The following is a 17,053-nucleotide window of genomic DNA, read 5'->3' on the forward strand; positions in this document are numbered from 1 at the left end:
TGGATTAACAGCACATGCCGACCTGTCTGTTTCTCATAGAGTTCTTCCAGGGATCAAAGGAAAAGTATCTATGAAAATGATTCTGTAAATGATGAAATGGTATAGACAAATAAATAATTAAGAAAATGAGCTTTATATAAAAAGTTCTGATAGCATAATATAGATCTTCACCAGTTTCTTTATCATATGTGTAACCCACAGAGATACACTGGCAATTCTGTTCTTCATACATTAGCTTTAATAACGTTATGATAACCTTGACCTTAATACACTAAAGGAGAGAGCTAAATATGCTCTTCATCCATCATTCCTCTCCAGAGTTTTTGTACAGAGCTCACCATCCCCCAAGTAATACAAACTTTAGGTACTCTGATAAAGTTGTATACAGAACAAGCCACAAAAATTGCCATTATGAAATTAATAACAAGAGTATGAACAAGACCTCTGAATATGTAAAAGAAATCCTATAAACACAATGCACTTACAGAATGATAATTAAGAATATAACAGCAGATAATACGGAAAATGATGTCCTTGAAAACTCAACACATCTACTGAATGCAGCCAAAGTAACTCTTAGAAAAAAAAAAAAGTCAAGATGTTATTCATCTCAGTTTTAAAAAATTAAAGAAAATCAGCTGAATATTTTAAAGGATAAAAAGGCAACCCAAACAAAAACAAGAAAATGGAAAAATAAAATTAAACAAGCATATTGGAAAATTGAACAGAAGTGTAATTGAAAAATAAAATCATGATCTGACTTGCTAAAAACAGATAGATCAACAGCAAAAATTTAATCAAAAGTAAAATGCAAATAAATTAAATAGAAGTGAGAAAGAATACATAATCAAAACACAAAATAAAATGAGTGAATACACAGTTGTATGAAAATGAATTTCATGTAATGAATAATTTCTTTTTATAAAATATGACAAACAAAAACTGAAAAACAAGCGGGAGATAAGATCAAAGAAAGCAGAGGGATTATATGGCTTTATAGATAAATTATCTAAAATGATCAGGGAATAGTATCAATGTGTTATAAACCATTTTTGAACATAGCAAAAATGATAAAACTATAAGTAAACTATGATCCTGGCTCTACAACCTGATAAAGATAATAAAAAAAGCTACAGGCCAATTTCATTTATTAATATACAAGTAAAAATGGTAAACAAAACGTTAGCAACAGAATTCAGCTCTTCACTAAAAAACACACAATGAGCAAGTGGGAATTGTCACAGGAATTTAAGGAATACTCCACATAAGAAATAAGAAAAATTACCAAAACAATAGATCACATTAATAGCATAAATAACAAGGACCAGATTTAAATATATCCCCAAAGGGTTTTCAAAAAAACATTAGAACTTATTTATAAGTTTTAAACACAAAATATAGAAATAGAAAGATATTTCCCTTTGACTTCACAAAGTGTTGTTATTAAATCCTTATGATGTGGAAAGATATTCAATGCAAAGGAGTACCTACTTAAAACCATAAGCTAGCATTCTGTGTAACTAAGGGAAAACATTAGAGGTGTTCTCACTAACATCAGAACCTAAACTTAAATGCCATTGTCACTGTTTACTAATTAACACTGCATTTCAGTTTCTTACAATTGCAATGACACTTAAAAAGAAATAATCTGAGATTTTATAGACAAACAAGAAAATGCTAATTTCCAACAATATTATTGTATACAAAAATTTTTAATCAACCGTAAAATTATCAAAGCTTTTAAAGGAGTTCAGCAAAGTACTCAGCGATAAAATAAATGCACACACCTACAGTATTTCTCTATATCATTTCCATATCATCAAAAGTAGTCAGAAATTAAAATAAAAACAATTTATTCATATCAACAACATATTCATATTCATTTCAATTTATTCATATCAACAACAAAAATGTAAAATAGTTTTTTTAAAGAACAATTTATGTCAAATTGTGAATTAAAATTCTAGAAAGAAAAAAAATATTATTAGAGTGGAAACCTGGGGCACCTGGGTGGCTTGGTGGGTTAACTGGCCAATTGTTGATTTCAGCTCAGGTTATGATCTCAGGGTCCTGGGATCAAGCCCAACTTGAGGCTCTGCGCTCAGTGGGAGTCTGCTTCAGGATTTGCTCCCTCTCTCATCTTCTGCCCCCTTCCTCCTGATTGGTCTCACTTTCTCTCTAAAATAAATAAATAAATCTCTTAAAAAAAAAAAAAAAAAAGAAGAAAGAAAATCCTCCAAAGGTTAGTCTGTAAATTAAAGCAACCTGAAAGTGAACCTCAACCATTCCTAATATAACTTGAAAAATTATTTTTAAATTCATTTGCAGTGGAATTCCTTTTTAAAATGGAAGCAAATCAGCAATCCCTGATGCAGTTACTTCCAGCAGCCCAGTAAAATTACCAAGAGAGGAGAAGTCCAAAATGAAAAACAAGTCTGAAAACTGAGACATGCAGCAAGCTGCTTGCCAGAGGAATTTTCAGTATCTACAAGACCTATGGAGCTGGATTGAGAAAGACAACCGGTGGCTTCCTTCTGCTTCACAACACCAATAATAATAAATAAAAAGTCCAAACAACATGAAATAAAACATGAAGGCACTTGTCTCTCATTCACAATCTCTTCCCTGGCTCAGAAAACTAGGATCTGGGCCAATCAAATTGTTGAGCATCTATTCCTCTGATATTATGGTATTCCTTTTTTATGACTTTTCTTTCAACCTTCTCTCTACTTTCTACATTCATTCAAAGAGAGTACTTCTAGGAAAAGATTGTTAAAAGGGGGAAATGATGTTTCACTAAAAAAGCAAAGCTAACAGTGATTGTACTGGAATGGAAATTCTCCCAAGAACAGTAGGCAGGTGTAAGAAAGAGCCCTGACACACTACAGTTCATGTGGTAGACTGTAGCTTGTCTTTTATTCCATTGTTTCAAAAGCACCAACAAACCAGAAAGAGAAAACAGAAGATAGCACACTAGTGGGCAGAACCATACCACATGAATACCAGACAAATACCTAGAATTGTGCTCAAAATTACATGCAAACAACTATAGATCTAAGTGGGGATTTGGCATAGAAAACAGAAGTAGAAGCTGTGCAATTTCTCTTTTGTAAAAACCTCTGATAACTTTCTCATTTGAAAATGAGTAAATATCATACAACAGACAACATGAGGTCTATAAAAAAGAATGCAGAAAGAGATAAGTCCATAATCCTAAAAATTAAAAGAAAAAAAGCTTCAAAAATAATCTTCTGCAAGAAGCAGAAGTCCTCATTAGAAATTTTTGTGTGATATTTTGCTCAGATGCAAAAACTAGGTTTCCATGAAAGAGTCAGAGAGCAATACAAAAAGAAAAAGTGGAAAGCATGACAAAAGAATAAGAAATAAACTTAAATCTCACCACAACCATTCACTTAGGAAATTAACATACCCTTCCAAATATTCCTGGCCCAGTTGATTTTATAGGTGCATTTTTTAAAGTAGGTTTCACGCCCAGTTTGGACCCCAGTATGGGGCTTGAACTCATGATTGTGAGATTAAGATCAAAGGTGAGCATCTTGAAAGCCATTTACGAAAAGCCCACAGCTAATATCATTCTCAATGGGGAAACACTGGGAGCCTTTCCCCTAAGATCAGGAACACAACAGGGATGTCCACTCTCACCACTGCTATTCAACATAGTACTGGAAGTCCTAGCCTCAGCAATCAAACAAAAAGAAATAAAAGGCATTCAAATTGGCAAAGAAGAAGTCAAACTCTCCCTCTTTGCAGATGACACGATACTGTACATAGAAAACCCAAAAGACTCCCAAGATTGCTAGAACTCATACAGCAATTCTGCAATATGGCAGGATACAAAATCAATGCCCAGAAATCAGTGGCATTTCTATACACTAACAATGAGACTGAAGAAAGAGAAATTAAGGAATCAATCCATTTACAATTGCACTCAAAAGCATAAGATACCTAGGAATAAACCTAACCAAAGAGGTGGGTAAAGGATCTATACCCTAAAAACTACAGAACACTTCTGAAAGAAATTGAGGAAGACACAAAGAGATGGAAAAATAGTCCATGCTCATGCATTGGCAGAATTAATATTGTGAAAATGTCTATGCTACCCAGGGCAATTTACACATTCAATGCAATCCCTATCAAAATACCATGGACTTTCTTCAGAGTTGGAACAAATAATCATAAGATTTGTGTGGAATCAGAAAAGACCCTGAATAGCCAGAGGAATATTGAAAAAGAAAACCAGAGCCTGGGGCATCACAATGCCTGATTTCAAGCTGTACTACAAAGCTGTGATCATCAAGCCAGTGTGGTACTGGCACAGAAACAGACAAATAGATCAATGGAACAGAACAGAGAACCCAGAAATGGGCCCTCAACTCTATTATGGTCAACTAATATTTGACAAAGCAGGAAAAACTATCCACTGGAAAAAGGACAGTCTCTTCAATAAATGGTGCTGGGAAAATTGGAGAGCCACGTGCAGAAGAATGAAACTAGACCATTCTCTTATACCATACACAAAGATAAACTCAAAATGGATGAAAGATCTAACTGTGAGACAAGAATCCATCAAAATCCTAGAGGAGAACACAGGCAACATTTTTTAACTTGGCCACAGCAACATCTTGAAAGATATATCTATAAAGGCAAGGGAAACAAAAGCAAAAATGAACTATTAGGACTTAATCAAGATAAAAAAGCTTCTGCACAGCAAACGAAATAGTCAACAAAACTAAAAGGCAATCTACAGAATGGGAAAAGATAATTGCAAATGACCTGTCAGATAAAGGCCTAGTATCCAAGATCAATAAAGAACTTATGAAACTCAACAGCAAAGAAACAGACAACCCAATCATGAAATGGGCAAAAGACATGAACAGAAATCTCACTAAAGAAGACATAGACATGGCCAACAAGGACATGAGAAAATGCTCATCACTTGCCATCAGGGAAATACAAATCAAAACCATAATGAGATACCACCTCACACCAGTGAGAATGGGGAAAATTAACAAGACAGGAAACAACAAATGTTGGAGAGGATGTGGAGAAAGGGGAACCCTCCTGCACTGTTGGTGGGAATGTGAACTGGTGCAGCCACTCTGGAAAACTGTGTGGAGGTTCCTCAAAGAGTTAAAAATTGAACTGCCCTATGACCCAGCAACTGCACTGCTGGGGATTTACCCCAAAGATACAGATGCAGTGAAATGCCGGGACACCTGCACCCCGATGTTTCTAGCAGCAATGTCCACAATAGCCAAACTGTGGAAGGAGCCTCGGTGTCCATCAAAAGATGAATGGATAAAGAAGATGTGGTCTATGTATACAATGGAATATTACTCAGCCATTAGAAGCGACAAATACCCACCATTTGCTTCAACGTGGATGGAACTGGAGGCTATTACGCTGAGTGAAGTAAGTCAATCGAAGAAGGACAAACATTATATGGTTTCACTCATATGGGGAATATAAAAAATAGTGAAAGGGATTAAAGGAGAAAGGAGGGAAAATGAGTGGGAAATATCAGTGAGGGTGACAGAACATAAGAGACTCCTAACCCTGGGAAATGAACAAGGGGTAGTGGAAGGGGAGGTTGGAGGGGGGGATGAGGTGACTGGGTAACAGGCATTGAGGGCAGCACTTGACGGGATGAGAACTGGGTGTTATACTGTATGTTGGCAAATCGAACTCCAATAAAAAAAAATATACTAAATAAATAAATAAATACAAAAAAAAAAAAAATCCAAGCTGAGATCAAGAGTCAGATGCTCAACTGACTGAGCTACTCAGGCACCCTGATTTTATAGGTGCATTTTGCCAAACTTAAAAAACAGATCATCTCATCTTATATGAGTTTTTCCAAAAATGTAACAGTCTAACTCAGTGTCTGAGACTAATATAATCAAAATTTTAACACTGGATAAAATTAAAAGAAACAAATAAAATTGTTGGCCTGGTACCTCTACAAATATAGATGCAGAAATTCTAAGTGAAATATTAACTGAATTCAAAATTACATTTAAAAATTGTATATCATGATTATAAGGATTTTTCCCTAGGAATGCAAAAGAAATCTATCACTGTAACTCAAAACACTAAATAACTTAAAAAACAATCATGAGTATTTCAATGGATTTTTCTAAAAGCATCTAGCAGAGACTGACTTCCAGAATTGATAAATTAAGAACCTCCAAAAATCTCTTCCTCCATCAAAGCAACAAGAAAACTGGGGAATAAATGGGGGTGGGGGAGGAATCAATTTTTTCAGAACTCTGGAGATTAACTAAAGACTTGCAACAATCTAAGGATGAGTTATTCAAGAAAAATGACTGTATCTTATTATAAACTGAGCTTTGTGGTATCTTACCCTACTCACATCCTCCTTTCTCATTTCCATGGTAGTCTTGAAAACAGCCTCGAAATCATGATAGCTATGAAAACCAACAACGTTGCAGCTACTAGAGGAGGCTGACAAGTTTGGAGCTGCCTGGAAGCCCTAGCTCCAGAGAATTGTTGCTATTAAACTTGTCTGGCAGTTTCCCTAGTAACCCCCACTTGCAGAGTTTATCTTTATACAACCTGATTCTAAGCTTGCTCAATGAGAAGAGCCTTTTCTCTGAGATATTTGTCTAAAACAATCAGCAGCAACCTTTTTAACATGTGGCTGCCTATAGAATTGATAAGAGTTGGGGCCAAAAAGAAGCTGATCTTAAAAACATTTTTTCAAAATCTGATCTATATGGGATTTTTAAAAGCTCCAACATATTCCTGTAATCCAGAAAGCCACCTCCACATACACAGCAATGAACATGCCTGTGCAAGCAGGAGATGAAGGCTAAGGCAGAGTTGTAAACTAACTGCCTGAGTGCTAGAGGAATGATCAACACAAACAGAGTCTATTAGTGAAGCCTTGAAATATTATTGGCAAAGCACTTAAGGCAAAGAACAAAGGAAAACCCCAAATAAGAGACATCAAAGATTTAAGCAAATGGAGTGCTATGCCAGGTTCACAGAGAGATGATTAACCTCATCAATTCTTCCTATTTCATCTCTGAAGTCCGTGAAATCACAAAAAAAAATTTCGGTTTTTTTAAAACATTTAAGCAAACCACCCTAACTTTATATGAAGTTATAAAAGTCCCCAAATAGCTTGTAAAACTTTGAAAAAGAAGAGAAAGGAGGGAGTGATTTCCTCTAACCAGATATTACATACTAAAAAAGCTACTGTAATTAAAACAGTTTGGTACTGGTGAAGGTCAAATAGGTCAATGAGACTAAATGGAGAACTCAGAAATAAGCCTACATATGTATGGATACTTGGTATATGATAAAGAAATATTTTAAAATAAGGAGAAAATAACTTATCTAGATGGTATTGGAAAGATTGGCTCATTATATGGATAGAGATAAAGTTGGACCCCCCTACCTGACATCATTTATGAAGGTGAACTCAGAATGGATTAAAGACCTTTCTGTATAAGGCAAAACCACAAAGCTAACAGAATAAAATATGAGAATATCTTTGTGACCTAGGAACATGAAAAATTTTATTATGCACAAACCATAATGTAAAAATATGTATGCATATATTGCTGGATTTTACTATATCAAAATAAAGAATTTCTTACTTAGGGGTAAATCTGAAAAAATATGAGCAAAACTTAATACAAAACATTGCTGAGAAAAATGAAGAGAAACTGAAATAAATGGAGAAGTATACCTTATTCATAGGTTATAAGACTAAATATTGGTAAGGGGTCAGCTCTTCCTACACTGATCTATAGGTTTCATGAAATCCCAATAAAAATTCTACTATGCTTTTTTTCTAGATATTGACAACTCAATTCTAAAATTCCTATAAAAATGCAAAGAACCTAGAACAGCCAAAATAAGTTTGAAAAAGAACAAAGTTTGAGGATTAATGTTGCCTGATTTAAAGACTCATTATAAAGCTACAGCAATCATAACAGTGTATTATTGGTGAAATGATAGAGAACTAGGCCAGTGGAATAGAAGAGGGTCCAGAAATGGACACCCATACATATCTAGGCAACTAATTTTTAACAAATTAGATTCAAAGGCAATTCACTGGGGAAAGGATCACTTTTCAACCAATCATGCTATAACAATGAAATATTTTTAAGATGATCTTCGATCTATATTTTGCACTGTATTCAAACATTAATTGAAAATGGACCATAAACATAAGTATGAAACCTAAATCTATAAAACTTAGAAAAGATGAGAAAATCTCTGTGACCTTAGGATAGACAAACATTTCTTATATAGGAAAACAAAAGGGAAAAATGCTAACTTGGACTTCATCAAACTTCAAAACTTCTTTAAGAAACATTGTTAAGAGAATGAAAAGACAAATCACAGACTAGAAAAATATCCTTGCGAAGTACTTGTATTTAGAGCATAAATACAAGTCTACAGAAATATAATCACATAAATACAAATATATATAAGATATAGAAATGCAAATATCTATACAAATACAATATGTGATAAAGGACTTGAACCTAGAATATATTTAAAAACTCAAAATTCAAGGGGTGCCTGGGTGGTGCAGTTAGTTAAGCACCTGTCTAATGGTTTTTGGCTAAAGTCGTAATCTCAGGGTTTTGAGATTAAGCCCCATGTCAGTTCTTTGCTCAGAACAGAGTCTGCTTAAGACTCCCTCTCCTTCTGTCCCTCTCTCCTGTTCGTGCTCTCTCTCAAATAAATAAAATTTTTAGAAAGACTCAAGATTCAAGAATAAGAAAATAAAGAACTCAATTTAAGAGTGGGCAAAAGATTTGAAAAATTAAAACAGATATACCAAGGGAAAATAAGCACATAAAAGGATGCTCAACATTAGTCATTAGAAAAATGTTGATCAAAACCACAATGATACCACTTATTATCTAGTAGAATGGCTAATATTAAATAAACTGACCACATCAGTATTTGTAAGGATGTGGAGGAACTAGAAATCTCATATATCCTGTTGATCCGAATGTGAAATTGTATAACCACCTGGGTAAACAGTTTGGTAGTTTCTCATTCAACATTATGCATTGTGTGTGTGTGTGTGTGTGTGTGTGTGTGTGTGTGTGTGTAAAATCTTTATGCTGTGTATATTAAAGTTTGATTTTTTATCATGTAATATTTTATAATATCCATCCAGTATATCTCATTTATCCATTCTCTGTAGGAAGAAAGTCAAATATACCTTCAATTTCCTGTTACATACATATACAGCATCCCTTTGTACCTTCGTAGGAATTTATCTCCTGGAATGGGATGCTGGACCATAAACCATAGGATGTATGTACATTAAATATGGTTATATTGCTTTCCAGATAGCTGACAAGAGTAAATTCCACCCAATAGTGCACAAGAGTTTCCATTTCCCTTCTTTTTGATAATTGCCAAATGGTGATCTTTTAATTACATAATTCTTTCTACATTTATTACTTGGCATATAAGGGAAAGCTTTTCAATCTCCACCTGTTCATTTTTTATTCATTTATTTATTTAATCAGTGTGGGCTCACGGATTTCTATTTTATTCAAGGGATTATAACCAATCAAAATCATTATTTTGGTATTCATATTGTCCCAGAATAGGAGCCCCTTCAAGCTGGTACCTACATTCTTTTGATAAGTCCCATTATTTTTAAAATAGACTTTTTTAAAGATCAGTTTCAGATTTATAGAAAAGTGGAGCAGAAAGAACAAAGAGTTCCCATATACTGCTCTCCACACAGTTTCTCCCTTGAGGTCAGGTAATGAATGAAATTTACCCTTGAGTCCTCAGCATCAAGCATAATAGTTGCCACACAGTAAGTATTCATCTATTTGAAGAAGAAATAATCAATTCATAAATCCAGTCTGAGATAAGCTACCACCCATCAAGTTCTCAGAGATTCTGAATATCCTAATAAACCATAGAGGGATAAACACATTCTCAGAAATGGGATTTTTCCAGTCTTTTGTTGCCAAAATGTTGCCTCATACAGGCTTTATATCTAAACAATAAACTCCACACTCCATCTACACTTGGAGAGATCTTCACAGCCTGACAACCCTCCTAGAATCTTTCCCTCTACTCACAGAGAGAAAAACAGAATGTTTGGAGCCTTTTCCCCTTTCCCTGAAAAGGCATCACATGCATGTCGTCTCTAATTTCTACATATCACAAAATCACATGCTCATAGATCCACAGAGTTAGAACTTCCAAAAATTTTCTGCATTCATCATTTTATAGATGGGACAATGAAGGCCTAAAGAGGTAAAATTATTTCCCCAAGATCATAAAGCAGATAAGCAGCAATGCTAACCCAAGTCTCTTGGTTCCTAATAATCAATTGTCTTACCGATGTTACTACAGTAATAAAAATTAATTCTCCTACCCACATAGAAGCCTTTCAGCCACCGGTTCACTTATAAATTGTTCCAGGATCATTGTTAATAATAATTACTAATATGAATAAGTTTGGATACTAAGTTGTAAAATAACAGACAATCACCCCCCCACCAATATACACACAATTGTTGCTACTGATACAAAACTAAGTGACATGGTTGACCAGTGTCCCATCTAATCAATAGGTCCCTTTGGTTTGTTTTTGGTGTGTGTGTGTGTGTGTGTGTGTGTGTGTGTGTGTGTGTGTGATTTTTTTCTACAATTTCTATTAGCACTATATAAAAAGGGAAGTTGGAAATGTGAAGGCTCCTATTGTTGTGCAGACATGTGACTCTTGTCTAAATGGCATTACAACTGTTCAGACATTGAAATGAAAGCAAATGTGCGTATACCTATCACATTACATAGGGAAACTAATGTAGGCTGAGTTGCATGTCACCAAATGCCCCACATGTGACATACAGGGAAAATGACATAATCCAAGTATTCGGCAAAAGCAGCCCACAGTAACAAATGCATCATTTCTGAAGAGGAAGAGAGAGCAGATGGCTCAGCAAGCAATTGTAGAACAGCCAGCTTCCCCCTCCGCACCTCCAAAACCAAATTGCCTCCCGGTGTCTCATCCTAGGCCCTGGGGAAACTCAGAGGCAAAACACTCACGTACCACATTAACAGCAGCCCTAGCAGAAGGAGGCTTAGGTCATGGTGCCCTGGGCTTGGACCCAAAGGACCTGTGTTCATAGCCACATTCTGCTTCTTACCTTCCTTGCTACCTCAAACAAGTCACTTACCGTCTTCAAATTTTATTTCCTCGTCTATAATGAAGAATTAGTACAATGCTATAATGTTAAAGGAGATATCGAAATGAAAATGTTTCATTAACTACAAAGTACTCAACAAATATTAGAGTTCATTAATTTTAAAAATGCAGATTAGTTGAAACTACTAGTTGAAAGGCAACCTGAAACCTAATAGCGTATATTGTACACAGTGTTCACAGAACTCCAAGCCTAGTTGACCACAGCTTTATGGTTCCTTTTCAAGAATGGTCAGTGAGTAAAATGTGGCTGTCTCTGTGTTAAAAAGTCACCATGACTTTATTCCTATCACAGGAATGGAATAAATCTCTTTTATTCACTACTCATTCAATAAACATTTATTGAGCATCCACTCTAAGCCATGAACTTGCTAAGTGACAAAAGATATAGTAACTGAGGCTCTTTGGCTACTGATTTTTAAAAGGTAATTATTTCTTTTTCTTTTGCTGCTATTGCTTAAAAGGCAAGCATAGTGGACAAAAAAAATAAATATTTAGCTACATCAAGAAGGCTAGAGACAGACATTTCTTGATGATTTGTGTATCAGCATAAGAAATAATAATGATTTACATTCCTAGCATTTTCTAAAAACTTATTTCATGGATGCTAATTCATTTAATTGTCACACTAGCTCTGTAAAGTAGGAATTATTTCCCACTCTTTGGAACCTGAATGCAAATCCAGCTAGTTTGATTCCAAGTTCAAAACACTCCCCATTATGCCACACTGCCTCTCACTTTAATGCTAAGGGACATTTGGATGGGAAGAGAAAAATATCCTCTGACAAGATAAATCATAATTATTTTCAGTACTCAAGTATAGGTTGTTGGGGCAGATTCCTAGGACTCTACTGTCCTCAAACTTCATAAGTGGTAGAAAAACAACTAAAACAAGCATTAGGAAAACCATAAAAATGAGACTAAGTAATTTCAATAATCTCTTTTGCTACTGTTTTAATCCCACACAATACATTTATTTTATTTGTTTATTCACTGACATTCTGCTAACTGAAGAAGAAACTCCCAAAAGCTGAGACTAGACCAAAATAGTAGAACACTACTAATTGGTGGATCAATAAAGTACTCCATTCTGTTTGCATAAATAGACATTTTGATGGCAATCCTTTGCTTTGATGGCAACCAAAATAGATTAACTGGATCTTTAATAGATGTATATAATAAGAACTGCAGACAATATGCCCTGAAGATTGTCATTCTTATATTCAGGCAGATGGTAGAAGTGGAGGAAGGGGGAAAGAAGGGAAAGAACATTCCTGGAACAGCTGTTGCATGTGGGCACCATGCTGGGCACTTTACATATTTTAACTCTTTGAAGCTTCGTAATAACCCTAGGTGCAATTTTACAAATGAGGAAACAGAGGCTCAGATAGGGCCCAGTCCTATCTCTTTACCCCACTGTCTTACATTGTCTTTGAAAACAATCTAATGTGGGAGGGCCAGAGCACATGTGTGTTATAGAGGAGCACCCTGGTGTGTTAGAGATGAGCACTCCTTAGAATTCAAGTCATGAGGTCCCAGGTGATACCCCTGAGATCCCTCAGCCTGTGCACTGAATAGTCCCAGACAGGAGTAGGGGCAAAGGATAGAGCTTTAGAAATGCAAACTGGGAGGCTAGGAAGGCAGAGAGAGAAATGCAAGATGTGAAAGAACTAGAAAAGTACAAATCCACAGAAGTCAAGTATGTGTTAAAAAGGAAGTCAGGACAATAAGAATAAAGGCTAAGAAATGATCTCAGGATCAGGGACTGAGTCTTTATTATCCTGCAAGACAAGAAGGTCAGTAAAAGGGTGGAATTTATTTTTTTAATGATCATAAAACATAATGTTGCATTTTATGATAGAAAATTGGGAAGCACGTAAAAGGATAAAGAAATTGGGCCTAGGCAGGGCAGAGGGTGGAAGGTAGGGGTGGGGGAAATCACATAATTCCACCCTGACATGATTAACGTTTTTCAACATTTTTGTATACTTTCTTCTAATCCTTTGGGAACTTTTTACATAGTTGAGATCACACCGAATACGTAATTTTATATGTCATTTTTAAAAATGTAACATTTTCATTCATCTGCCCAGTCTTTACTAACTCCTATAACTGCTTAAGCTCACATTCTAGTGGACATAGAGGGTAAGGTCAATGTTGTATTCTTTTTGTACATTTCCATAGAACTCGGCACAGTCATTTACAGATAGTAGGTATTCAAAAAATATTTACTGAGTAGAACATGAACACCAGTACATTCTCATCAGCCCTTAATTTACCATCCTCTTCCTGCTGGGTCTATCATTTATTTTATGGTATCTTGTGTCTGCTCTCAGGCTGCTTTATTTTCTCTATTTCAGGCATGGATGCTACCCCTAACTAGATAGTCTGTCCTATGAGAAAGAAATCCATATCTTGCAGTTCCTCCTATGTCTTCTATTTCCATCTTCACCAGCAGTGCCTACCATTGTGTTCGTTCTACAGAAGACAATTTAATTTAATTAAATCTAATTTAATCTCATTAAATTATAAATAGATTGCAGCTTTTAAAAATTCAGAACACATATGTCTTGATGATACTTCTCCTAACACCAAGAGAGCCTTGAATTTTTTTCCTAAGTTTCACTCCCTAGTATCAAATCCTCTTTATGCCTTCTTTCTCCCCTTCTTTTCCCCTTACAGTAGACTGAAACTATATATAGGTGTGTGTGTGTGTGTGTGTGTGTGTGTGCATGTGTCAGAACTGGAAAATTCCCATAACCATAAACAATGTAGAAATCAGAAACTAGAACATGATCTTTCTTTGTACTCTTGATAAGTCATCTAAACAGAATACTTCAAACTTCGGCTGAATTGAATAAAGTATCCAGAACAAGGAAGGAAACATCATGCTCTGCTATGGAATGCCCAGTAATCCTAGGAATACTGCATTCAGTTCAAAAGACAAACATGGCAAAAGAAAATTAAAAGGAGAATAATGTCCAAAGTGAAATGCCCAGGAAGGTGATGGGTCTCAAAAACATAAGCAGTTATCAAGGGAGCCGGTTTTCATGTAGGAGATAGATTCAAGGACATAGGAACTTTTAAGACATGGAAAGTCCTTGACTTTTCTCTAAAGGAGATGGAAAGCGAAATTTGAACAGAAGAATGACATGATAAAACTAAGGTTTTTGGAGGATCACTTTGTGGAGAATAGATAGATTATAACAAGGCAAGAGTAGAAAGTAGCCTGAGTAGGAGGCTATTGCAAAAATTCAGAATTCATGACTCCAAAGGGTAAAACCTCCATTGTGTGGAAGTCGTAAGCAGGCATATGGTATGTGCTGACTCAGAAGGCTGTCTGCCATCAGAGGTGTACAAGTTGAAAACCAGTTGGCAAAGATATTACAGAGGTTGGCCTGATAACCTAAATGTCATTTCCAACATCAAGACTCCATGACCATTGTTTATAATCTACCCATATCTTCAGCTGGCCTACGAACTCCACAATCATGTTTACAATTTATTTCTGATTGTAAAAGCACAATATAGTCATTGTAGAAAATTAGAGATTATAGATACAGGTAAGTAAAAGAAAAAGAAATAAAAATTCAGGCTTAACATACAGAGATACTCACTGTTAGAACCTTGGTATGTATCCTTCCATTATATTTTCTTGGCACATGCATCTTTAGGTAGCCAGATTATAGAAAATGCAGATTTTTTCCCCAAGTAAATGAGATTATTATCTTTATGGCTTTTTATAATCTCCTTTTAAAATTAAATATATGGTGACGACGTTCCCCTGTCAATTTATATTTTCTTCCAGAATCAGAAACCCCCTATAAATAGCCCCTATAAAAGCCCTGAAGTAATGGGTAATATAAATAACACAGAAACTGGCAGGGTATACGTAGTCTTAGGAGATCTTAATGATGAGATAATAGCTTCCTCATGAGTGTGTCTCCCACCTAGGTTTAAGAGGAATATTTTCAACCATCTCCCTTATAATATTTCACAATCTTCTCCCCGTTTCAACTCCTTCCCTCCATCATCATAACAAGCTATATCCCATGTCAAATGACAGGAACATAACCAGAAAAGAGTGAAGGAATGCCCTTCATCCTAATCGAGCCTCAGAGGTCTTATCTGACTTTTCCCTTGTTACATCTGGGCATCTTATGATATTAAGGCAGTCACTCATGAGCCTTAAAAGTTTCCAAATAACCCTGAATTTTATTCATCATCTCAGCACCAAGAGTAACACTCAGGTATTTCCTCAGATACAGCATTTGTAATTTATTCAACAACAAATATTTATTGAGTATCTAATATGTGCCAGGCACAATATTTGGGGTAAACCAGTAAACACCAAAGAAGAAAAATCTCTGCCCCAATGAAGCTTTCATTCTTGTTCGAGGAAACAGACAATAAGAAATAATTATGTATGTTAGCTGGTGGTACCACCGATAGAGGGAAAGAAAACAAGGAAGAAGACAAATAGTGACAAGAAGGAGGAAAAGGATTGTGATTTTAAATAACATGGTCAGGAAAGTCCTTGACACAAAAGACTGACAGAGTGGAGGGGTGAACCATGAGGACAGTAGAGAAGAGCATTCCAGACAGTGGCCTGAAGCAGGAAACTACTTGGGCATATTCTAGGAACACAATGGAGGAAACTACTTGGGTAGAACAGAAGGAGGAATGGAGTAATCAAAGATGAGGTCAGAAAAGGTAGCCAGAGGCAAGGTCACACAGACTCTTATATATATATCATGGAATTCTTCAACTTCTTTCTGAGAGAGATGATAACCATTGGTGAATACTGAGCGGACAAGAGTGACAAGACATGACTTGGGTTTTTGGAGAATTATCTTATTGAAAATAGATTGTAGAGAAAAGAATGGAAGCTGTAAGACCAAGGAGGAGGCTGGAAACATTGGGAGATAGTGGCTGGGACCAGAGGATGAAGGTGTGGATGGGAAGAGTCAGTCAGATCCCGCATAGATTTCAAAGATATAGCCTCAGGATATCGTAACAGTTTTGACATGGGGTATGAGAAAGATGAGTCAAGGATGTCACCAAAGTTTCTAATTCCTGGAAACTGAAAGAATAGAGCTATCATTTACCTGACAGGGGAGCACTGTGGAAAGAGCAGGTCTGCAGGGGGGTTATTTAGGAACTCAGCTTCAGACATCTGACTTGAGCAGGTTCAAAAGTGGAGGCATTAAATAAATAGTTGGATATGTTCATCTGAGACTTGGGGAGAGGTCAAGTTAGGAATTTGGGAATTACAGGCACATAGATGATATCAAGAGCCATAGACTAGAAGAGATTACCAGTAAATGTAAATAGAAAACAAACAGGTCCAAGAACTGAACACAGGGGTCAGTATTTAGAGGTCAGAGCCTATGTGAGGAACCAGTGAGGGAGAAAAGGCATCAGATAAATACCAATATGCATAAATCCTTCATGCTAACTCCTGAGGAGGTGTGAGTGAAAAGTTCTAAGAAAAAGGAAATTACACATCATGAGCTTGGCAACCCTGAGATATGTAAGATGATACAGGACTGTAACAGTGTCCAATCCTGATAAATGAAAGAAATATTGACCAGAACAGATTTGATCCCTACCACTTAATGGCAACTTCAGAACAACCCTGTTAATTCCAGTTAAAGTCACTTCCAACAATGTCCATCTGCAGTGTATGAATATATAAACAATGTAATCTTAATGATTGCATAATATTCCATTATGTGAATATAAAATTACCTCTTTATTTAAACAGCTTCCACATTCTGGGCATTTATGTTTTTATATCTCTTG

This window comes from Canis lupus, chromosome 10 (genome assembly GCF_048164855.1).
Source record: "Canis lupus baileyi chromosome 10, mCanLup2.hap1, whole genome shotgun sequence".
NCBI classification, from domain to species: domain Eukaryota; kingdom Metazoa; phylum Chordata; class Mammalia; order Carnivora; family Canidae; genus Canis; species Canis lupus.